This window comes from Manis pentadactyla, chromosome 13 (genome assembly GCF_030020395.1).
Source record: "Manis pentadactyla isolate mManPen7 chromosome 13, mManPen7.hap1, whole genome shotgun sequence".
Taxonomy (NCBI): Eukaryota; Metazoa; Chordata; class Mammalia; order Pholidota; family Manidae; genus Manis; species Manis pentadactyla.
This window is the reverse complement of record NC_080031.1, coordinates 74427547-74453844: the sequence shown is the minus strand read 5'-3', so window position 1 is coordinate 74453844 and position 26298 is coordinate 74427547. Positions and strand designations below refer to the sequence as shown.

Here is a 26298-nt window from a genome sequence, read left to right as displayed (position 1 = left end):
ATGGTGTTGGAAGGCTATAGACATCAAAGTCCTCTTCCTCTTCAGTGGAATCCCCCCGGAATTGTGGCTTCCCTTCAGGTAAGGTATGATTGTACATAAAGGTGGTGTTATAGAAATAGAAGACCCACATCCCATGAATCAGAGAAGCACAGACTGGATTTGGCAGCAAGGTGCTGGACCTTGCCTTCTTGCTTAGCTAGTAATGGAGTAACCCACTGTGGATCAAGGGACCACTGGCCTCTACCTAGTCCTTTTTTTTGGTGGTGGTGCAGTTTGTATAAGAGAAACCTCAGTATTGTGTTATGGTATTAGCAATTGTTTCTAGTGATATCAGAATACCAAGGACATCTGTATCATCCACCAAATGATTGCAGTGGGGGCAGATCCAGTTATTATTTAGATTATCAATTTCGTTAACTACTAGAGTCAGAGGATACACTGCTGCCATGAGAGGAGTCAGTAAGGAGGGTGTTAATAATAGTAATAAGTGGAGTTTAAGGCTATTACTCATACTTTAAACCCAGCAGGGTCACAGATACTGCTGGCCACTGGGAAGGGGTCACAATAACATTGAAAAATAGTAAAACAAGAAGTTCCACTCACACAGTGATGCTGAAAAGTTTCCAGGACTCGAGTCACGAGGTGCTTACCTTAGGCATCTGCCACTTAAAAAGAATCTTCACATCTCCTACAAACTCACAAGAATAATGGATCAAGGGGTCCTCCCTTGATCAGATGGCTTGGTTTGTCATACACCGAGGCCCTCAGTCAGGAGTAATGGACTGGAGACTTGTGCCCTGTCACCTTTGCTGCAGTGAGTGTGAGAATTACTGTAAGCAGTACTTCCCAGATGGCGGTGAGAGAAGAACCAATAGAGGACACTATCTTAACTAAGACAAGGTCTCCTGGCTCAAAATGAGGACTTCCTTCCCTTCTCGAGCTGCTTCCAGGTTCTGGAGCGTTTGCTGGAATTGAGCCAGGGAGGTGACCTGATTTACTTGTGCAGCTGTCTCTGTGTCAAGTAGGAAGTTATTGGTCAAGAAAAGTCTACCACCATGGAAGTCCACAGATCTCCCAACACAAGGGACCCAAGGAGGACAACACCAAGACATATATAATTAAAATGGCAAAGATCAAGGACAAAGACAGAGTAGTAAAAGCAGCCAGAAATAGAAAAAAGAACAACTACAAAGGAAAATCCATCAGGCTATCATCAGATTTCTCAGCAGAAACCTTAGAGGTCAGAAGGGAGTAACATGATATATTCAATCCAATAAAGGAGGAAGGCATCAAACCAATAATACTCTACCCAGCAGGAATATCATTTAAATTTGATGGAGGGATTAAACAATTCCCCGATAAGCAAAAGTTGAGGATTTTGCCTCCCACAAACCTTTTCTACAGTGTATTCTAAAGGGGCTGCTCTAGATTGAAGTGTGCCTAAGGCTAAATAGCTATCACAAGAGAAAATAAAACCACAGCAAAGGAAGTAGGCCATTTAAATACTAACCAAATAAAAAATTAAATGAGTTACCCACAAAGTCAGTCAAAGGATACACAAAGAATACAGAATATGCCACCTACCATATAAATAGTGGAGGAGAAAGAAAAAGAAGGGAGAGAAAAAGAATCTTCAGACTATGTTTATAATAGTGTAATAAGTGACTTAAGGTAGACTGATAGTAAAGAAGCTGCCCTTGAATATTTGATAACCATAAATCTAAATACTGCAGTGGCAATAAGTACATATCTATCAATTATCACCCTAAATGTAAATGGAATGTATGCACCAATCAAAAGACATATTACAGAATGGATAAAGAAGCAAGACCCATGTATTTTCTGCCTACAAGAGATTCACTTGAAACCCAAAGGCATGTACAGACTAAAAGTGAAGGGATGGGAAAAGATATTTCATGCAAAAATAGGGAGAAAAAAGTAGGTGTACAAAGTAGGTAATACAAGTATCAGACAAAATATACTTCAAAACAAAGAAAGTAACAAGAAACAAAGAAGGACATTACATAATGATAAAGGAGTTGGTCCAACAAGAGGACATAACCATTACGAATATCTATTCACCCAGTAAAGGAGCACCTACATATGAAAAACAAATACTAACAGATTTAAAGGGGGAAATAGAATGCAATGCATTCATTTTAGGAGAATTCAACATACCACTTACTCCAAAGGACAGATCAACCAGACAGAAAATAAGTAAGGACACAGAGGCACTGAACAGCACTTTAGAACAGATGGACCTAACAAACAACTATAGAACACTCCACCCAAAAGCAGCAGGTTCCACTTTCTTCTCAAGTGCATGTGGAACATTTTCCAGAATAGACCACATACTAGGCCACAAAAAGAGCCTCAGAAATTAAAAAAGACTGAAATTCTTCCAACCAACTTCTCATATCACAATGGTATGAAACAAGAAATAAATTATAAAAAGAAAACAAGAAGACTCACAAACACATGGAGGTTTAACAACATGCTCCTAAATAATCAATGGGTCAATGACCAACTTAAAACAGAAATCAAGCAATATATGGAGACAAATGAAAACAATAGTGCAGCACGCCAACTTCTGTGGGTTGCCGTGAAGGCAGAGGAAATGCCGTTTATTATGTTGAGGTACTTTCCCTCTATATCCATTTTGTTGAGAGGAAAGTATATAGCAATCCTGCTTATTTAAAGCAGGAAGAACCATCCCAAATGAACAGTTTAAATTAATGATTATTGAAACTGGAAAAACAGAACAAATTAGGCCCAAAGACAGTAGAAAGAGGCACAAAACAAAGATTAGAGGAAATAAATAATATTGAAATGAAAAAAACAATAGAAAAAATTAATGAAACCAAGAGCCTGTTCTTTGAGAAAATACAAAGTAGATAAACCCCTAGTCAGACTTATCAAGAAAAAAAGAGATTCTACACACAGAAACAGTATCAGAAATAAGAAAGGAAAAAATCACTACAGACACCACTGAAATACAAAGAATTATTAGAGAATACTATAAAAAATTCTTTGCTAACAAACTGTATAACCTAGAAGAAATGGACAACTTTCTACTACCAATCTTCTATGACTGACCCAGGAAGAAACAGAAAATCTGAAAAGACCAATTACCAGCAGTGAAATTTAATCATTAATCAAAAACCTAAAAAAGACTAAAATCCCTGGTCCCGATGGCTTCACCACTGAATTTCATCAGACATTTAAAGAAGGCATAATACTATTTCTCCTAAGGATTTCCAAAAAGTAGAAGAGAAGGGAATACATCCAAACACATTCTATACAGCAAGCGTCACTCTATGACCAGAACCAGGCAAAGACACCACAGAAAAACTACAGACCAATATCCCTAATGAACATAGATGCACAAATACTCAACAAAATATTAGTAAACTGAATTAAAAAATACATCTAGAGGATCATCCATCATAATCAAACGGGATTCATTCCAGGGATGCAAGGATGGTACAACATTTAAAAATCCACCATATCAATAAAAAGGACAGAAATCACATGATCATCTCCATAGAAAATGAAAAAGGTTTCAACAAAATTCAATACATATTCATGATAAAAACTCTCAACAAAATGGGTATAAAGGGCAGAAACCTCAACATAATAAAGGCCATATATGACAAACCCACAGCCAACATCATACTTAACAATGTAAAGCTGAAAGCTTTTCCTTGAAGATTGGGAACAAGATAGGGATGCCCACTATCCCCACTTTTATTCAACATAGTACTGGAGGTCCTAGACATGGAAATAAGACAACACAAAGAAATAAAACGCATCCAGATTGGTAAGAAAGAACTTAAACTGTCACTGTTTACAGATGACATGACATTGTATATAAAAACCATAAAGAATCCACTCCAAAACTACCAGAACCAATATCTGAATTCAGCAAACTTTCAGGATACAAATTTAATGCACAGAAATCTGTTGCATTCCTATACACTAATGATTGAACTAGCAGAAAGAGAAATCAGGAAAACAATTCACAGTTGCAACAAAAAGAATAAAATACATAAAAATAAACCTAATCAAGCATGTAAAAGACCTAGACCCTGAAAATTACAAGACACTTTTGAGAAAATTAAAGAGGACACTAATGAATCGAAATTCATCCATTGCTCTTGGGTAGGAAGAATTAATATTGTCAAAACGGCCATCCTATGTAAAGCAATCTACAGATTCAATGCAACCCCTACCAAAATACTGACAGCATTCTGACACATAAAGTTGAAATGGATCAAAGACTTGAATGTAAGTCATGAAACCATAAAGCTCTTAGAAGAAAACATAGGCAAAACTCTCTTGAATATAAACATGAGCAACTTCTTCATGAACATATCTCCCTGGACAAAGGAAATAAAAGAAAGATGAACAAGAGGGACTTCATCAAACTAAAAATCTTTTGCACAGAAAAGGACACCATCAGAAGGACATAAATACATCCTCGAGTATGGGGGAATATTTTCATAAATGACATATATGATAAGGGGTTGGCATCTAAAATATATAAAGATCCCCCTTCCCTCAACACCCAGATAAGAAATAACCTGATCAAAAAATGGGCAAAGGATCTGGACAGACACTTCCCCAAAGAAGAAATTCAGATGGCCAACAGGCACATGAAAAGATGTTCCACATCACTTATCATCAGAGAAATGCCAATTAAAACCACAATGAGGCTCCACATCACTAATCATCAGAGAAATGCCAATGAAAATCACAATGAGATATCACCTCACACCAGTTACAGTAGCCATATCATCCAAAAGACAAGAAACAACAAATGCTGGCAAGGACGTGGAGAAAGGGGAACCCTCCTAACACTGTTGGTGAGAAAGTAAATTAGTTCAATCATTGTGGAAAGCAATAGAAACTTCCTTAAAAAACTAAAAATAGGAATACCATTTGACCCAGGACTTCCACTACTAGGAATTTGCCCAGAGGAAACAACATCCCTGATTCAAACAGATATATGGTCCCCTATGTTTATCACAGCACTTTTTATATAGGCAAGATATGGAAGCAACCTAAGTGTCCATAACTAGATGTGGTACATATACCCAATGTAATACTATTCAGCCGTAAGAGAAAAACAAATCCTACCATTTGCAACAACATCAATGGAGCTAGAGGGTATTCTGCTCAGAGAAATAAGACAGGTGGAGAAAGACAAGTACTAAATAATTTCACTTATTTGTGGAGTATAACATCAAAGCAAAACTGAAGGAACAAAACAGCAGCAGACTCACAGACTCTAAGAAGTGACTAGCAGTTACCAAAGGAAAGGGTTTGGGGAGGGTTGGCAAGCGGGGAAGGAAAAGGGGATTAAGCAGCATTATAATTTGCACACATAATATCAGTAGGTCAGAGGGAAGCATTACAGCAGGGAGAAGACAAGTAATGACTCTAGCATCTTACTATGCTGATGGACAGTTATTGCAGTGGGGTGTGGGGCAACTTGATTATATGGATGAATGTTAATACTACAATGTTGATCATGAGAAACTTTCATAAGATTGTATATCAATGATACCATAAATTAACAGAAAAGAAAAAGCCAGTCCCAAAGTACTACACACACACTGTATGATTCTATTTATAGAACAAACTTGAAATGACAAAATTAGAAACAAAGACCAAATTAGTAGTTGCCGAGGGGTGAGGATCAGGGGCTTGGGAGGGAGGGAGTTAGGCATGGCTATAAAAGGGCAACAGGAGGGTTCTTTTTTTTGAGAGGGCATCTCATATTTATTGATCAAATGGTTGTTAACAACAATAAAATTCTTTATAGGGGACTCAATGCACAATCATTAATCAACCCCAAGTCTAATTCTCAACAGTCTCCAATCTTCTGAAGCATAATGAACAAGTTCTTACATGGTGAACAAATTCTTACATAGTGAATAAGTTCTTACATGGTGAACAGTGCAAGGGCAGTCATATCACAGAAACTTTCAGTTTTGATCACGCATCATGAACTATAAACAATCAAGTCAGATATGATAATCCATTTGATTTTTATACTTGATTTATATGTGAATCCCACATTTCTCCCATATTTTTTAAATAAAATGCTGAAGTGGTAAGTAGATGCAAGATAAATGTAGAAAACATAATTTAGTGCTGTAAAAGGGCAAATGTAGATGATCAGGTCTGTGCCTATAGGCTAAGTATTAATCCAAGCTAGACAAGGGCAAAAAAACATCCAGAGGATTTCTCTCAAAACAGGGGTGGGGGTTGAGGTTCTAAGCCTCACCTCTGTTGATCCCCAATTTCTCAACTGATGGCCTCCCTGCGACTGTGCCTGTCTTAGGTTGGTCCTCCCTTCAAGAATCTTACCCATTTCTGGCTAACCAGCCATCCACCAGGGCCATACAGGGAAATATAAAGTTGGTAAGTGAGAGAGAAGCCTTATTGTTTGAAAAGGTTAGCTTTTTACTTCTTTGCAGATTTATGCCCTGTGGCTTATATGCCCAGCATTTGTCTTGAGGTATCTTTACCACTTGGAAGAATTATGATACTGGGTAATTTTCGATATGTGGCAAGAATTCTACTTAGGGGTTGTAATTAGGAAGGAAGAATAAAAGCTATAGAAGTACCAGACAGAAGAAAACATGGGAAGACTGGTTATTTCTTTGACATAACTTCTTGTAGAGTAACATAAGCATGTATAGGTGGATATGGTTGGTAATTGTAGGTCTGCTTTTGTTATGTATCTGTATTCCTATTCTGTTAATGTGTGTATGCAATTTAATTAGTAGCTTGTTAAAACAGGAGGTTTCTTTGAGTTAATGGAAATGTTCTGTACCTTGACTGTATCAAAGCAAATCCTGCTTCTGATATTTCACTATAGTTTTTATAAGACATTACCATTAGGGTGAATTTTCACAACAATGTGAATTTTACAATTATCTTAAAATAAAAGGTTTAATTTAAAGAGAAGATTACATACTTCATGATTATATTTACAGTATTCTGGAAAAGGCAAACCTATAGGGTCAGAAAGACATGAGTGGTTACCACGGTGAGAAGGGAGAAAGGAATTTTCTACAAAATAATGTACAGTATGTTGTATGTAATTAACCATACTGCATTATGCAACTGAATGTTGTTGAGAGTAAATTCTAAAAGATGTCATACAACAAAAAATTGTAATTATGTAGGGTAATGTGTTAGGAACATATTGCAGTTGTCATTCACCACATATACGGTTTTAAATTTTCATGGTTTGCACTATAAACTTACAGAATGTTACTTTTCTTTTCGTTAACTGAAGTGTAATCGGTATACAATCTTATATTGGTTCCAAGTGTACAACATGGTGGTTCAACAGTTACCCATATTATTAAATCCTCACCCCGACCAGTGCGGTTATGATCTTCCTATATAGGAACGTGTTACAGAATCATTAGATGTATTCTCCATGCTGTACTACCATAAACAAGATGTCTGATTCACCAAATTATATTATGATTAAGAATTTTTGTTCCCCTTTATCTCCCTCAACCTCCCCAACCCCCATCCCAACCCCTCCACCATGGTAACCACTGGTAACTACCCAGTGTTTATGAGTGTACCGCTACTTTGCTCATTTTGTGTTGTTTTTATTTTCATTTCCACAAGTAAATAAAATCATATGGTATTTGTCTTTCTGTGCTTGGCTTACATAATATCCTCTAGATAGTTCCATGATGACACAAATGGCAAGATTTCTTTCTTTTTATGGCTGAATAATATTCCATTTTATACACATGACACTCTTATCTATTCATCTCTCAATGGACAGTTTGGTTTATTCCACATCACGGTTTTCAGTTATCACTCAATAAACCTGATAAAAGTGTCTGCTAGTGTATGTGAATAAATAGTGTACCATTAGAAAAAGTTCTGCAAATGTGTATTGATAATACACATAAAGCATCAATGACAATTACCAGTAAAATAGCCATCTAGAATTTTTCTTTATCTTTCTTTACCTGATATATTCTTCTGCTCTAAGTCTGTTAATGACTAAACAAAAGCTAGCAAATAGATAATATTTAGAATAATAAAAAGTTGAGAAGCTGCCCATGTTCCTTTCTCCAACTCTAAATTGCTAAGCATATAGTAGGTACATCTTAGGAGAGGGAAGGTTTGATATAACAATGCATTTTTTGCTATGCAGAAATGGATTCTATTAGCACTGTACCAAACACAATGTATTTAATGAAAGTGCTCAAGTGTACCTTTAAAATTAGAAAGAACCACAAATGTGCAATTATTTTCCAGAAATTTGGATCTTCTTTATGGAGAACCATTAAAATATATCATTTCTTTCTATACTTCAATTTTACAATTAATATGTATAAATTCCATTCCTAAGTATTATCTGAAAAAGGACTATGTTACCTTGTATTTGTAAAACGAGTTTTCCCAGAGTATTCCTGGTATTACTCAAGTTTAAAAAGAACAAGTACATAAGTAAAATTAATGTTTCTTCAGTAGCTCTAGGTAGCCAGACTAATATTTTGATGGAGAAGTAAATATATAAAATGAACATAAAATGTTCATAAATAGGTGTATGCATTCGAGGTGAATTTATATTTTAATTAAGGGTTTTCCAAAATCAAAAGAAAAGTGGAGTTGTAGATAGTGAAAAATAAAACTGTATCATCCTTAGGAGATAAATCACATATAATCAACTGCATTCTTTCTGCTCTAATATGCTGGAGTTTGAATATTTAAAATCAAATTGTAAACAGTACAACCCCAGAGAAAATAAAAAATTAGATACGTTTATGCTCTTGGGTTAAAAACAATTTCTCTAATAATATTGATACCCTGAAAATTCAGATAAAATAGTTTGATGGTAATAAAACTTTTTTCTTTAAAGAGAAGATGCCACCGCTTAAATAGAAATGTAAATATAGGACATGCTTCTCTTTCTTCAAAGTGAGAAATGAATATATATATTATTAACAAATCAATATATACTAACATTTTCAAATCACAGTTACATGATCAGAAATTCAATAATTCAATGAAAATGGGCACAAAACTAGCTTTACATATTTATAAAATAACTCCCTTACATATTTTTAAGTACAATATGTACATCATTCAAAAGAAATTCTATTTATCTAATATTCTGAAATACAACTGAGATGAAACTTTATTAACACCTGAGTGACAACAATTGGAAAACTGGGTTTTCAATTTTCTAAGGCTGTGCAGTAATCATTATATAGTCGAATACGAATGGAGTAGAAACGGGAGGAGATCTTTTTTAACAAAATCCTTTAGTGTACGTGAGTTGGAATAATGTAGATATTCACTGGTTAGGGTATGAATAAATGAAATGTGGCGATTCCTATGAGGTGCAATGCTGTAGGAAGAATAAATTAAACAGTTATACTCAGCAACTTCAACAATCGCTTTGGGTTAAAACAAAACACATGAGATTTATTTATAGGAATATTTATTAGAATGAATGGATCACACAACAAAAACAGATAGCCATATTTAGTATGAATTCTGACTTATCTAACAACTAAACTGTAAGGAGTTCTCCCTTTGAGTTTGTTCAGTTAGGGCTGTAGATCATGACATGCCATAGCTTGTTCAATTAAAGATTTAATTTTAGGCTAGATGAAGGTTACTGTATATCTGGAAACCATGGAAATCGTATGTCTTTTTATAAATATAAGTTCCTGTGCTCTGCTGGAATAAAAATATTTAACTCAACACTGAAATAGGAATTATGCATACAATTTCTCCAAAACTTCTTATGGTTACAGAGAACAAAAAATAGTTTTTCTCTGATAGGAATCATGCAATGTGTGTTAAGCTTATTTTCTCTCATACCTACCATAATGACTAGCTTCTCCTGGCCCCAAATTTGTATCTCCCTGTGTCTCACCCCATCACATGCAACAAGGTTCCATGTGCAAGAAGGTCAATAACTGACTTCAACTAACTTATCTCCATGTTTTTATTCTTTATCTTATAAATGATTAATACATCTTTTAAGCATTAATTAAAACACTATCACAATTATATGTTTGCATGATAAATACTATTTTATGATGCTTTGTTTTATATGTCTATAAGGAGCTATACAGGGTTTCCTAGTATGCGTACTAATTATCAACTTTCACTTTGCTAAGTCTTTGAGAGTTGAACAATCTGAAAAAGGATTTATGTGGTGCATGTTTATGCATATGATGGGCATATTAACAAATACAAGTATTATTTACAATAGGTATCTAATAAAATTACATCCTTTATGTTCATCTGTGGAATGTGAAAATACACTGAAATAAACGAATAAGGTGAAAAATTACAGGTATGGATTATTTTACAGAAAAACAGAACTGATTTTTCATCTCAGCTTTACAAAAAATCAGTGTACATGTGGGGAAGTAAATTTATCATTTTAGATCTTTTTTCACTTGCAAAATCATTGGAATGAAACTACATAAAATACCACTACATACTGCATAACAATAAGTGTTTAAAAATAGTGCTACAAGAATTAATAGCTCATTTTATTCAAACAGGTATTTTGTTCAAATGATTTACTTCAAATTTATTAATACATTAATCTCTCTTATCTCTCTTTTATGAAATGACCACACTACTAATATGTAAGTATAAAATTAAAGTTAATATTTTTATACATACTTTCCTATATTGATTAGAATAACATTAATTTCTCGTTAAGACATAAAATTGCTTCTATGGGACTGGAAAGCTTTCTTTAACATTCTATGCACAGCAGACTTAATCTCCCTGTTCCTCAGGCTAAAGATGATTGGGTTGACTAAGGGGGACACCATGGAGTAGAACATGGCTGTGACGAGGGTTTGAATGCTTGGTGAGTTTGAAACAGGACCTAAGCACGCAAACAATCCTGTGATTATAAACAGAGTGAGTGTAGCTATCTGGGGGGAGCAGGTGGACAAAGCTTTGTTCTGCGCTTCCACAGAACGCATGTGCAGCACGGCTGAAAAGATGTGAACATATGAGGCAAATAAGATGACAAATCCAAGTAATACAAAGCAGGCACTGACAGCAAGGGCCACAAACTCAGAAAACTGCACAGCCTGGGATGAAATGCTCATAATTTGAGGTACCTCACAGAAAAACTGGTGAATCACATTGGACTCAGAGAAGGGTTGACTGAACATGGTCCCTGTGTGGACAGCAGAATAGACCAGCCCACTGGCCCAGGAGCTACATGATGCCTGTGTGCAGAAACGGTGGCTCACAGTGGACGAATAGTGCAGAGGGTGGCAGATGGTGACCTAGCGGACATAGGGCATGATCACAAGGAAGAAGAACTCTGCAGATTCAAAGAAAATAAATAGGAAAGTCTGGGCAGCACATGCTCTAAGAGAAATCACTTTATGACCCATCAAAGAATTTGTGATGGATTTGGGACCAGTAACTGAGATGTATCCAAAATCTATATTGGATAAATTGCCCATAAAAAAGTACATGGGGAAGTGAAGATGTGGATCTATAACAATGAATGTAAATGTCACTAGATTTACGGCCAGGGCACCCAGATAAATCACTAAGAATATCAAACCTTGCAAGATTTGGAGCACCCGGGAGCTTGAGACGTCCATGAGGAAGAATTCTGTGAAGATGGTGAGGTTGTCCATATCTGCTAACATACTTCAGAAACCTGTAGTCAATTGCAAAGGGATAAGATGATGCTAGAAAAAAATTGGTTAGAGAACAATTATGTCCTGGTATGCTGTAAATATGTATTATAAATTGGTTTACTGAATTAAATATGCACAACTCTTATACATAGCTTTTACCTTGAAAAGTGCTTATTAATTAATCAAATGAAATAATCAAGGTATAAGAAATACAATAAAGCTAAAATATTAAATACTGTCTATATACCTTCAAAACAATCTGTTTCGTCCAATGGGGTATAAAAATCAAAATAGAGTCCAAATAATTACAATTAAGCTTTAATTTAAATCCATTGCTTTGAATCAGTCATTTATCACTTTATTCATTCCATTTCTAAATAACTAAATATTTATATCCTGCCAGGATGAGTCCCTTTGGTGGTGATTTGTGACTACAAGCTGTAATTCATACTGGATACATCCAAGATTGGCCCCAAACATCCTAATGTGTACATTCTTTATTTTCATTTTAGCTACTAGAGACAACAGTAACCATGGCATTGTATAATATACAGCTTCTTGATATATTTATTTCCTTTTATAACAGAGTTGCATCTGGAACTTCTAAATTTTATTTGTAACTTTTACATCTATAAATGATCACATGTCAGATGGAATGGGAGACACACTGGTCATGAAGGCATTAAATTTCATCAACAGTGGTGCTTACAGCCTTCCTTTGCCTACACCATTCTTTGACCATGTTTCAGTGATTCAGAGCAGTTCTGGGAAATCCTACGTCTGACACCAGCTCCCCAAGATCACCTTCATATTCATCTAGTCAATGGAAGGATGTACATAATTCCAAAAAGCCATTATACTCATTAAAATTTATCAAAATGTGAAGATACAGATTAAAATGAGCACATTAAAAAGAAGAGACACATAGGTAAGAGCCCAGGCGTGTTCCAAGTGCAAATTTACATAACTTATGATCCCAGCAACAATATCTTGCATGAAATATTTTATATGAAATATAGAGTATGAAAACTTTATATTATGAAATAACAGTAGTGCACATGAAATATTTTCAACAAGGGAAGATCACCAAAGTTTTGTTTTCCAAAGATTTTTTTCAGGTGAGATATATAGGTATGAATAACTTCCTGTGTGATTTACCTTAGCTTGTAGTTCTTTTATATGTGGATATGCTATTGTGTGTGGTTCAAAGTTCCTGCCATAAATCAAATTATTTGAATAGATGAACAGGCATGTCTTAAAGATTCTATGTAAAAAATATCTTTTAAGGACAGGATGTTGGAAAGTCTTAGCAGTTACCTTCCAGGTTCTCAAGACAAAAGGCACAAGCTATCTTTAGGGAAGGTTAATATTTACTGAATATAATGTTAATCACATTCAAAAAAATTATTCAATATTAGAAGGAATTGCTCTTATATGCATATATGTTTATGTATACATTTCATGTCGATATATTAAAGTTACAGCAATTTTTTTTGCCTAAAAACATGCCATTATATACAATTTTTGTAGTGCTTATTTTGAAAATAAATAGTAAAATTATCCCTTTTTTAAATTATATGATCTTTGAAATGGGATCCATAAAGGATTCACAGTACATAATAAACATAAAAAAAAATAAAGGGATTTATACTCACCACCAATGAAAATTACAAAATGAAATTAAAAACACCATTCAATTTAGAACAGAAAAATTATAAATTTTTTATTGAAAAATTTAACCAAACAAGTATAAATCTTATCCTCATAAAAATATAAGAAATTGTTGACAGAAATTTAAAAAATGGGAAAAAGGGAAAAATCACAAATTCTTGAATTCAGATATTATAATGCTTTTAAGATGGCAACATTCCCCAAATTGATTTACATATTCAGTTAAATTCCACTTGGATTTCTTGTAAAAATTGATAAACCAATAATATTATTAATTCGTGGATATGCATGGGTTCCATTTGTTTTAATGTAAAATGTAATTTAATTTAAAATTTAATTAAAAAAATTAATTTAATGTAAAAATTCAAAGGACCCAGAATAGTCAGGGAAAAATTAGGAGAAAATTCAAGATTAGAGAATATACTTCCTTATTTAAAACTTCCTGGAAAGGTACAGTAGTCAACTATATGTGACAGACATATAGACAAATTCACTAGAATTCAGAGTTCAGAATAGATCCTACATTTTAAATCAGTTTAAGAATTTAAAAGGAAATGAACTTTTTTTCCTGAATTCTTTTTGGTTTTTAAATTGAGGTATCATTGATATATAGTCTGATGAAAGTTTCACATGAGCAACATTGCGATTTCAACAATCACTCATATTATCAAGTCCTCCCCACCCCATTATAATTAATGTCCATCAGCAGAGCAAGATGCTGTAGAGTCACTACTTATCTTCTCGGTCCTATACTGCTTTCTCCATGACTTATCTATATTGTGTGCTAACTATAATACCCCTTAATCCCCTTCTCCATCTTTCCCCACCCACCCTCCCCAACCCTTTCCCTTTGGTAACTGCTAGTCATTTCTTGGTGTCTGTGAGTCTGCTGCTGTTTTGTTCCTTTAGGTTTGCTTAGTTGTTATACTCCACAAAGGAGGGAAATCATTTTGTACTTGTCTTTATCCCTCTGGCTTATTTCACTGAGAGCACAATACCCTCTAGCTCCATTCATGTTCTTGCAAAAGGTGGGATTTGTTTCTTTCTCATGGCTGAAGAGTATTCCATTGTGTATATGTGCCACATCTTCTTTATCCATTCATCTACTTATGGACACTTAGGTTACTTCCATATCTTGGCTATTGTAAATAGTGCTGCAGTAAACATAGGGGTACATATGTCTTTTTGAATCTGAGAAGTTCTTTTCTTTGGGTAAATTCCTAGGAGTGGAATTCCCAGGTCAAATGGTATTTCTATTTTTAGTTTTTTGAGGAACCTCCATATTGCTTTCCACAATGGTTGAACTAGTTTATATTCCCATCAGCAGCGTAGGAGGGTTCCCCTTTCTCTGCATCCTCTCCATCATTTGTTGTTTCTTGTCTTTTGGATGTTGGTCATCCTTACAGGTGTGAGGTGAAAGCTCATTCTGGTTTTAATTTACATTTCCTTAATAATTAGTGATGTGGAACATCTTTTCATGTGCCTTTTGACCATTTGATTTTCTACTTTGGAGAAGGGTCTGTTCAGATTCTCCACCCACTTTGTATTTGGGTTATTTGTTTTCTGGGTGTTAAGATGTGTGAGGGAGCTCATTATATATTTCGGGTGTTAAACTCTTATTGGATAAGTTATTTATGAATATATTCTCCAATACTATAGGATGCCTTTTTTTTCTGCTCATGGTGTACTTTGCTGCACAGAAACATTTGTTTGTTATCGTTCCACTTGTTCATTTTTGCTTTTGTTTCTTTTGCCCAAGGAGATGTCTGCAGGAAAAAGAGGCTCATGTTTTTATTCTAGATTATTTGGGTCCTGCCGGAGGGCAGCTTTACTACTTTATCCTTTTCTCTGAGGTCTTCTATTTTCCACAGATGTAGAAAGTCTGTTCTGCCATCTTTGGGTTGCTTCTTCAGGATTAGTTGTATTTGCTCTATTTTTGTGTTGTATGTGGTTTTGTGAAGTTTCTGCTTTTTTTCTCACACTGCCACCATTTTCCCCTCCAATATACTTACTTGCTCCTCCAATATACTCCAAGTATTTTTGTTTTAAAAGAGGGAAATCTGAATACATTGAACCTGCCAAAGAAAATCACATTTTTTTGGTTTTATTGATAAGACTAACAATTTTTTTAAATAATCCAGATCACTTCTTGTTCAAACCTTACAAACTCTCATATCTCAGAATAATATAGCAAAGGTACTGTGTATATCCTAGCCAAATTACTATGTCTTTAAAATATTTCAGACTACATACATGATTCAATTCTTATTTGAACTCCCTTTTCTCTTTAAGTTGAATATCTATCTTAAAATACATTAATAATTAAACTTACATGAACACAATAAATATCTTCAGAAGAATAAACTTTAAGTTGAAGTTTAAAAATTAAATATGTAAAAATATTTTTGATCTAATATATGATGAAACTAGAATGGTTTCAGTAAAAAAAGAAAATAAAAAAATATAATATAATTTATCCATTATTTATAAAAAGCACACCAAAAATATTACAGATATCACAATACTGTTAAAATCAAGATATATCAATTTTGTATAACATTTAAGGGTAATTATAAAATCTATTCTGCAAAAAGTTTCAAGTTTTGAAAAATATGTACATAACACTGAGAAAATTCTTTGCTCAGACGTAAGACTAAAACATATAATTGAAAGCTCCTACTAGAAGCACTAATAAATTAAATGAAATCACACCATCACTGCAGTTAATTTTTTTGGAACTGAAGAATTTCATTCTAAATGTATATTAAGTTATAGTGGTCTTATAAAAATTCAGTTATTGAAAAATATCATTCTGAAAATGATTACATTAATCATATATCACATTACTCATCTTTCATTTTGTCTAGGATAATGACAATGAGAAGTCAAACTGGGCATGACCAACCAGGTGGGGAATCTTGGAGGGTAAATGACTCAACAAAAGTGGTGAGAAGGAAGTATTGGCTTATGACATAAAATTCAAGCAACTCATCACCCCTGGAAGAAGCAGGGAGAAGAATCTAGAACTGGTGATGGACAGCAAGGCAGACATGCTATTCCTTAGACTGAGTGATATAAGGGGGTGAAAGAGAAGGCAACACCCTCTGTGTTGCAGGTAGGGTTGCCTGGACACAGATATTAAATTGAGTTGGGTATGGTTCAGAAATCAACACTACCAGTGAAAAGAATTAGAAAGAAGCAGGATTGGGCAGGAGGTGAGTCAGCAAAGCTTTTCCCTGCCTAATGTTGGAGGCGGTCATGGAGAGGCATAAGCACTACTGATGAACAAGGTGGAACTGGGAAGTGGAAGGCTCCTCTCTCTCCCTTCTCCTTAGATTGTGCCACCTTCCCACTGTAGGAGCTGATTCAAGAATACAGCTATGACTGATTAGTGTTACGGAGACCATCTGGATCCTATAAATTCCTGAAACCATTAAGGCCTCTGTGTACACTTTTAAGATACTGGTGGGCAGGCCAGACATGTATTCACCTTGCAGCCACCCAAGAAAAACAATGTATGTAAATTCCTTTGCTTATCAAACCTGCCACCCACCTACATGGAATGGCCTGCCTCTTTCTTTAGTTTTTCCTTGCCCGCCTGTGAGTGGTGGTCAGTTTGAGTCTCATCTGGAGAACTCCCAATGTCATGAACCAACATCAGGTTAGGGCTCAGAGCCAGCACTTTCTACATGGTGTCCCTTCATCCCAACATTGCTCAGTCATAGTGGGCGGTCATGGCAGGGCATTTACTGCTTTTCCCCAGGTACGTCCTGAAATGGTGATACCTGAGCATGTCTGCTGACCTCAGTTAGGCAGCAAGTCCTTATTCCAGAGACATATCAACACCATTGGAGAGGACTTCAGGGTGGGATGTATTCTCAGAGAAGCCCCGTGCTTTAAGGAGATGATGTTTGAATGGACATTCAGGAAGAAGTTTTAAAATCTAAAGGATTTTGCTGATTAATAATTTCCAGATGGCATGGAAGATTTTTAACACTTCTGAAGGAGTAGATATGGGGTAGAAAAATGAGTTTGCAGAGCCATGTGTTTATACATTTAGGGATTTACAAGGCTCCATGTTGTGAAATACATCTAAAGGAAGATTAACCAGGAGAAGCTGTGCATACAGGCAGGAGAGAGAGAGTACTCCTCCAACGACAGTCAGGTCTCACGGGACCCCTTCCTGTATGACTCCCCAGAGGTGTGAATATGTCCATAGTGCAGGGATCCCTAGATCTCTGCCTCCTGAAGAGCAAAGGACACTTGTTGTTTCTTTTGGATCCCTTCTTAACTGCACATTCCACATTAGCAAATTGTCTTGGCTCTAATTTCAAAAGTATATAGAATCTGACATCATATGAACACTTTCCACTGCTACAAACATTTAAAACTGAAGGTGAGGATATGAGAAAAGGAAAATTTCTACACTGTTGGTGGGAATATGAATTGGTGCAATCACTATGGAGCTTCTTCGAAAAACTAAAGACAGAAATACCATATGACCAAGTAACTCCACTTCTCAGGAATTTACACAAAGAAAGCAAGATCTCAGATTCAAAAAGACACATGTACCCCTATATTTATCGCAGCACTATTTACAATAGCCAAGATATGGAAGCAACCTAAGTGTACATCAGTAGATGAATGAATAAGGAAGTTGTGGAACATATACACAAAGGGATACTATTCAGCCATGAGAAGAAAATAAATTCTACCATTTGCAGCAACATAGACGGAGTTAGAGGGTGTTATGCTCAGTGAAATAAGCCAGGTGGAGAAAGACAAGTACCAAATGATTTCCCTCATTTCTGGAGTATAACAACAAAGCGAAATGGAAGGAACAAAACAGCAGCAGACTCACAGACTCCAAGTAGGGACTAGTGGTTACCAAAAGGGAGGGGAGGGGAGAGGGAGGGTGGGTGGAGATGGAGAGAGAAGGGGATTGAGCGATATTACGATTAGTACACATGGTGTGTGGGGAGGTCACAGGGAAGACAGTGTAGCACAGAGAAGACAACTAGTGACTCTGTGGCATCTTACTACACTGACGGGCAGTGACTGCAGTGGGGTAAGGGGGGACTTGATAATATGGGTGAATGTAGTAACCAGAATGTTTTTCATGTGAAACCTTCATAAGAGTGTATATCAATGATAACTTAATAAAAAAATGTGTTACACACTAAAAAAAACCCCACTAAGCACATTGCACAGAATTTCAGGAGAGCATATAGTATATAAAGAACTTAAGGGATTAGAAAATGGAATGATAACTTTCAGTCTAACAAGAGGTCTAGTATCAAAGTATCTGCCCACCTAGTACTGATCATTACTCCTAGAGAAGTTAGCAGCCAGCATTTCAAGCGAGTGATCAAAGTTAGTATCAAAGCAGTGAAATTGTCATAGTGTATCTCCTTTTGTTCGTGCTTTTTTTCCCTAGATTTATTTATTTATTATTGAAACAAAACAGAAGTAGATTTAAGGTTACAATGTTATAATTAGACACAAATGTATTGAAAAATTGTTTCTAATGTAAGGTTAGTTAACACCTTTAACCCCTCACATAATTATGATTTGTGTGTGTAGTGATGAGTGATGACCTACTTTTTTAATAACCCCCAAGTATATACACAGTATTGTTAATTATAGTCATCATGCTGTACATTAGATAAATGGCTTTTATTTTTCTTACACCTGGGAATTTGTTCCATTTGACCAACTACTCCAAATTTCTCCCCCATCCAAGACCCAACAATCAACATTTGATGCTCTATTTCTATGAGTTCAGCTTCTTTAGACCCCTCATATAAATAAAAACATAGAGTGTTATTCTTTGTATGTCTCACTTATTTCACTCAGTATAATGCCTCCAAGGTCTATCCAAATTATTGAGAAAGGCAAAATTTCCTTTTATAGAACTGCATAATATTTCAGTACATATATATATATTTATATATATACATTATGTAAATGAAGTCACACTTTTTCCATCATTCCTTGAAGGACACTTAGGATTTCCGCATCTAGATGTTTCCACATCTTTCTTGGTTATGGATGTAGTACTGAAATGAATACAATATTTGCATTTCTTTCAGGTATGTATGCAGAAGTGGGATTGGTGATTTGTATGGTAGTTTTATTTTTTGAGTGATGTTCACAGTGTCTTACACACTGGCTGTGCCAATTTACATTCCCATCAAGGACTCCCTTTTCTCCACACATCCTTGCCAACACTTAGTGTCTCATTTTATTGGGAATAGCCCTCTAACAGATCATAAAGTGATACCTCATTTTATTTGCATTTTGTTGTAGATATCTATTTTTAAACCACATTTTGTTTTTTTTTTTTGCTTAGTTTTTGCTATTACTTTGCATGTATGTATTTTGGGTATTAATTCCTTGTCAGGTAGATGGTCTGCAAATATTTTTCAACTTTTCATGCATTGCTTTTTGTTTTCCTGTTTCTCTGCTCTGCAGAAGCGCTGTAGTTCAGGGTAGTTCTACTTGTTTATTTTTCCCTTGATGCTTATGCTTTTGGTGTCATATCCAAAAAACTTTGCCACAACCATGTCAAGGCGGCTCTTGGTTCTGGTTTCTAGGAGAGTTATGGTATCAGATCTTACATGAAAGTCTTTAATCCATCTTGAGTTAGTTTTTGTGAGTGTTGTAAAACAGGGGACCATTTTATTTTAATCATGTAGTTATTCACTTTCCCCACTACTGTTAATTGAAGAAGATATCATTTCTCATTTCATCTTCTTGGCTCCCTCGATGAATATTACTAGAATATATATAAGTGCACTGATTTCTGGGTAGCCAATATGTTCCACTGATTCATTTATTTAGTGTTATGCCAGTACTATACTATTTTGATTACTGTGATAAGAATGCTTCAAATGAGAGAGTGAGATGCTTCCAACTTTGTCCTTTTCAAGGCTGCTTTTTCTAGTCAGAGTACATTTTATTTCATACTAATTTATGGTAGCTTTCAATTTCTGTGAGAAATACATTATAATTTTGATAAGGATTAAATGGAATCTGTAGATGGTTTGGTGTAGTATAGTGTATTAACAATAGTAATTATTATAATCTGTGGACATATCTCCTTTCCATGTATTTGCATCCAGTCTTCCTACAAGTCTACTTTCTCTACAGTCTACACTACCAGACAGTGATCAAGGTTAAGTATAACATGACATGCTTCTCTCCTACTCAAAACCACCTGTCTTTCCTCTCACAGTAAAAATTAACAGCTTCACATGAAGTGCAGTATTCCTGATCATGAAATCTTTTTGTTCACTCATATTCTAGCCTCTTGTTTCCCTGCTCCCCTGGAGATAATCAAACTCACATGTCAAACCCCCGCTTGTGCTCTTAACTGACCTGGTGTTAGTAGCCCTCCCTTTGGGACTGCACTGTATTCTATTCCTCCAGTCTCTCTTCAAGGCCTCCATCTCCAGGTAAGAGACAGTGCATACACGCTCACCTTTGGAATTTGACTCACTGCACTGCTTTTAATGACATATTGCAGTTTACTGAGTCTGACCCATAGTAGGCACTCAATAAATAACTGAAACATTGGATGCTAGATTAACTGGAGTCCTGTCACAGATATGTAAACCACTAACAAAGTTAAAATATGGCACACTGATCGCACTAATAATTGAGTGAGATTTAGTATAGACTGATACTGACTGAGCAGGTTAATGGAGAAAACAATAACACTATATTCCCTTTGGAATAAAACAGCTTGATAAATTACAACTCTTGGACTATGGTTAAACACACAAGAGACAGCAGGAGAGGTAAAATGGTCAAGCTCTTCAGGTCTCCTGTTTCTTTTGACTGAGTAATTGATGAAACCAGAGTTGAGAATCATACAACTTTTCAGAGGAATCAACAAAGCTAGTCATCTCTACTCAGTTGAGATGTGTATCCTTCTGTCCTTGTGATGGCAGTAAATTTCACTAGAAAAAAGCTTAAGTAGACAACGGGAACTTTTATGTAGCAGGATTTGGAGGTATACTACTAAATAATTTTTTGGGAAAAATTGTTTTAAATTAAAGTATTCTAGATTTAAAATTTCATTTTATATTTGAAAAAAAGTAACAGTAGTTAAATTACTAATTTTACTGTAATAAACACTAAAAAATATCTAGAGGGATCAATTTATTGTGTGGTACACAAATTGTTCAGTTAACAATATCAGCTTTTTTGAGGTGAGTTTCAGTGGGAGAAAACATTATTTTTATTAAATTTAAGGTGCTCCACTGATTATGATTTTTAGTGGTTTTATTACAGTATTACATTCCTATCTGTTAGTGCTGAAATTAGCATTTAGAATACTAAGGTGAAAGTGTATAAATGTTAAATGAAATAACAATTAATGAGAAGTAGACAGTAAATAATGAAGAGCCTCAAGATGAAACTAAAATTAAAATAATGTTGAATCTTCAAAAAAGGCGTGTTATATTTTTCAACCCCTAAAATATTAATGACATATATGAGTCAGATTGTATCTTCAGGGATGCGATGAAACATTATTTCTTAATCATTTAATATATCACATTCCAATTGATGGACAGATATGGAAATCTATTTATCATGATGAACACCTGGGTTTTTCTTAGTCTGTCACTGAGAGACTGCTACTGATCTTGTAAAATGAAGAATTCACAATAGTTTAACAGAGATATCAGCACATGTATATCAAATCTAATTTTATCATTACGAGCATGTGTTTTAAGTCACTCCCAAATTTTTAAATCTTTGACTGGAATACGTTTTAAACATTATTTTGTTTTCATTAAAATATGTGAAATTATTTCCACTAATATATTAAAATTGCTTTATATTATTACTTTCCCAAACCTAACAACCAATATGTACTGAAGATGTTCACATAGTCCAGCACCATGGAGAAAAGAGGAACATAATATTTTAGAGAATTAGAATAAGAAGACTGGGTGTGATACAATATTGTATAGTAAAGGCTTAATATTTTACCACATTTGCATGAAGGTTGATGAACAAAATCTGTACAAACAGAAGGTATCAATGTGTTACTGAAAAAATAGGAAAATTACACTCGGCAGACCAAGAATGAATTTAGCTCCAGCTATAAATGTTCCCTTCTCCCCCACCACGTATTTGCATTCATCTTATGTTAGGGATAGAAGGAGACAGGAAAATAGATGGGGAATAGGTGAACGTGGAAAATATCATGCTTGCAAGTTCATGCATTGTGGGACTGGAAGTTCAGACATGGAAAAGAAAAAAGATTATGGAGAAACACTTTTTAACTTATTAGGTATGGGGAAAAAGTCAGATAAAGTGGGAAATATTAAAAGGAAGTGATAAATTGATGAATATGAGGCCAACAATCTTAGGTCATACCCTGTAGGATTTGATACCTAAGGTAATCAGGATATGTGTCATATAGAACCATAATGCATATATGAATAAAATCACCTACTTTTATGATAAATAATTTCAGTATTATGAATGTGAGAAACGTAGTTAGATCTATCTCTATATTAAAATGTTAAATGCAAGAACATCTCCAGATTAAGTATTTTGTAGAGAGAATGTAGGTTAAATAGTTTATAGGATTGAGGAAAGTTTGTAATTCATTTTTTTAAAGAATTGTTTACTGTTCAATTTATTGGAAGATGTGCTGAAACAAATGTTGTTAGTCATGGGATAGGATGTAAGGACATTAAGATTAGGACACAATTTAGCAGTTATCAGTTTGTTTCTCAGGATTCATTTATAGATATGGGGAGGGTGTTTTTCATTAGGACACTTACGTTAAGGTCGGTTTAAATTTTCAGTCCTTCAGCATCTTACATAGAACATATTTGGGTAATAAAAATGGCACGTGCATGTGCACTGAGTATAAAGTGGTTCAGCAAAGCAATTTTATTCAGGTACTGTTGGTGATCAATCCACATGGTAGGAGTAACATTTTTATTAAATAGATTGTGTGATGACTATATGAATATAGAACTGTCTTAGAAGTTGAATATGGAAGGACTTGTAAATGAAGTTTCATTTCTCTTTTTTTTTAAATACAGATTTATGTCTCCAAGCACAACAAATCTCACAGCTGTGACAGAATTTACCGTCACTGAATTTTCTACCAATGAAAATATGTATATTTTGCACTCAGTGCTCTTCATCTTGATAACGTCCTCATTATCATGATCATAACTTTGGACAAGCATCTCTGCATCCCCATGTACTTCTTCCTAAAGAATTTGTCCTTCTTGGATCTCTGCCTAGTTACATTCACAATCCCCAAATCCATTGCCAACTCCTTGACTCACAGAAACTCCATCTTATTTCTTGGCTGTGTAGCCCAGGTCTTTCAGCTTGTGTTTTTAACGACTGCAGAGATGAATCTCCTCACCGTGATGTGCTTTGACCGCCATGCTGCTATATGCCACCCCCTGCACTACGAGGTCATCATGAATGTGCATATGCGTGTTCAGTTGACAGCTGTGTCCTGGCTGGGTGGGGGTCTGATCGCCATAATGCACAAAGCCAGTACCTTCTCCTTATCCTGCTGTGGTTCTAAAGTGGTCCACCATTTTTTTGTGATATCCCACAGTTATTGGCTATTTCTTGCTCAGAAAACTTAATAAGAGAGATTGTACCTATCCTCATTAGTGTGGTATTGGATATCTGCTGTTTTATTTTCATCATTATTTCCTATGTCTACATCTTCTCCACTGTCAAGAAAATGCCATCAACAGAAGGTCAGTCAAAAGCCCTCTCCACTTGCCTTCCACATCTGATTGTGATTGTGTTATTTCTCTCCACTGGTTTCTCTGCTTATCTAAGACCATTTTCACAGGCCCCTTCCATTTTTGACCTTGTCATTTCTGTGTTCTACACCATGGCTCCCCCAACCTTTAATCCCATGATATACAGTCTAAAAAATAATGCCTTAAAAAGTGTCTGGAAATGTTGCTGAAGGGACTATTCACCCAAAATCATTAGATATTCCATCTTTTATTCCAATAACAATTATCATCAATAATTAAATGTCCATTATTTGGTAATATTTTTCTTAAAATCCTTTAAAGACATTTTTCAGAAGATTTTTAGGTTTGTAACAAAATTGATTGTGAGGTATAGAGATTTTCCACAAAGCCCTTATACCCACAAATGCATAGCCTCCCACAAGAGCAATATAACTAACAAGAGTCACACTTCATTTAAACTAACAATGTACTGTTAACATCTCATAATTACTCAACATCCATAGTTTACATTAGGGTTTCTAACTTAGTGTTTTATATTCTTTGAGTTGTATAAGTGTAGAATGACATTTACTCATGAGTATAACATCACACAGAGCATTTTACTACCCCCAGAATCTTCTTGCTTTGCCTACTTTTCTCCCTTACTTCTGTCAGCTTCTGGCACCCACTGAATTCTTCCATTCTCCATAATTTTTAGTTTTGTAGAATGTGATTCAGTTGGAATCATGCAATGAAGAACATTTTGAAATTAGCTTATTTTACTTAGTAATGGGCATTTAAGTTTCTCCATGTCTTTTTATAGCTAGACAGCTCATTTCCTTTTATTTATGAATAATATCCCATTGTCTGCATGCACCGCATTCATTAACCTTTCCACCTGCTGAATGCCACCTTGGCTTGTTCCAAGGTTTAGCAATTAAGAACAAAGCTGCTATTGATATTCTTTTGCATTTTCATTTGTGTACATAAGTTTTCAACTCTTTTGGGTAAATACCAAGGAACATGTTTGCTGGACCACATGATAAATGTATATATGGTTTGTAAAAAAACGACCAAAACTGGCTTCCAAATGGCTGTACCATTTTGAATTCCTATTTCTAATATGTACGAACACCTGGTGCTATACCTTCTCGGCAGCATTTCTATTAATGTCTGGAACTGACCATTCAAATTGTGTGCAGTGGTATCTCATTGATTTTATTTTTATTTTCTTGATGACATATGATATGGTGCATCTTTTCAAACGTTTATTTCACACCTGTCTTCGTCAGTGAAGTGCCCAATTTTCAGTGGGAGTGTTTGTTTTCTTATTGTTGAATTTTATTTGTTCTTTGCATATTTTGAATAAGGGTCTTTTATCCTATATGCCTTCCACAAATTATTTCTCCCAGCCTGTCGCTTATCTTCTCCTCTTAATATTTTCTTTCTCAGGAGTTTTAAATTTTTTAATTTTACTGTAGTCCAGGTTACCAACATTTGCTTTCATGAATCCTTTGATTTTGTATCTAAAAAGGGATCATGCAACTAAGGTTATCTAGGATTTCTCTTAGGCTATCTAGCAGGGTTTTATACTACAATGCTTTGCATTCAGGTCTAGGATCCATTTTGAATTAAATTCTGTAAAGTGTGCACAGTATATAACTTGACTGATTTTTCATGCCTAGTTTTTCCAGCAACATTATTAGTTGAATAAACAATCTGCTCCTTTGTCAAAGATGAGTTGATTATATTTACAGAGGTCTATTTCTGAGCTTTCTATTGTATTGCATTGACCTATTTTATGTTTGGTGGTCATTACCACACTATCTTGATTATTGTAGCTTCCCACTAAGTCCTGACGTTGGGCAGTATCAGTCCTCTAATTCTGTTTTTGTTCTTTATTTTATGATGTGACTGGTTTTGCTTTTTAAACAATTTTTATTGTGGGATGATTGAAAAATACAATTGTATTTATATATATATTTATTGAGTCATTATATTGTACCTCTGAAACAAATATGATACTGTATATCATATAAATAAATAAAAATAAAGTATACAATTTGAAAATTATATATATATATTTATATATAAGTATATATAGTTGAATCATTACCAAGATGAGCATAGTTAATGCATCATCAACTCACATAGCTCACAGAATTAACTCATTGTGTGTTACTGATAATTTATAA

General features: G+C 34.9%; 1 pseudogene; it reads left to right on the top strand.

The window, feature by feature from the left end:
- LOC118909014 (olfactory receptor 14A16-like) lies at positions 1-24359 on the top strand (annotated as a pseudogene).
- The last annotated feature ends 1939 nt before the right edge of the window (positions 24360-26298 follow it).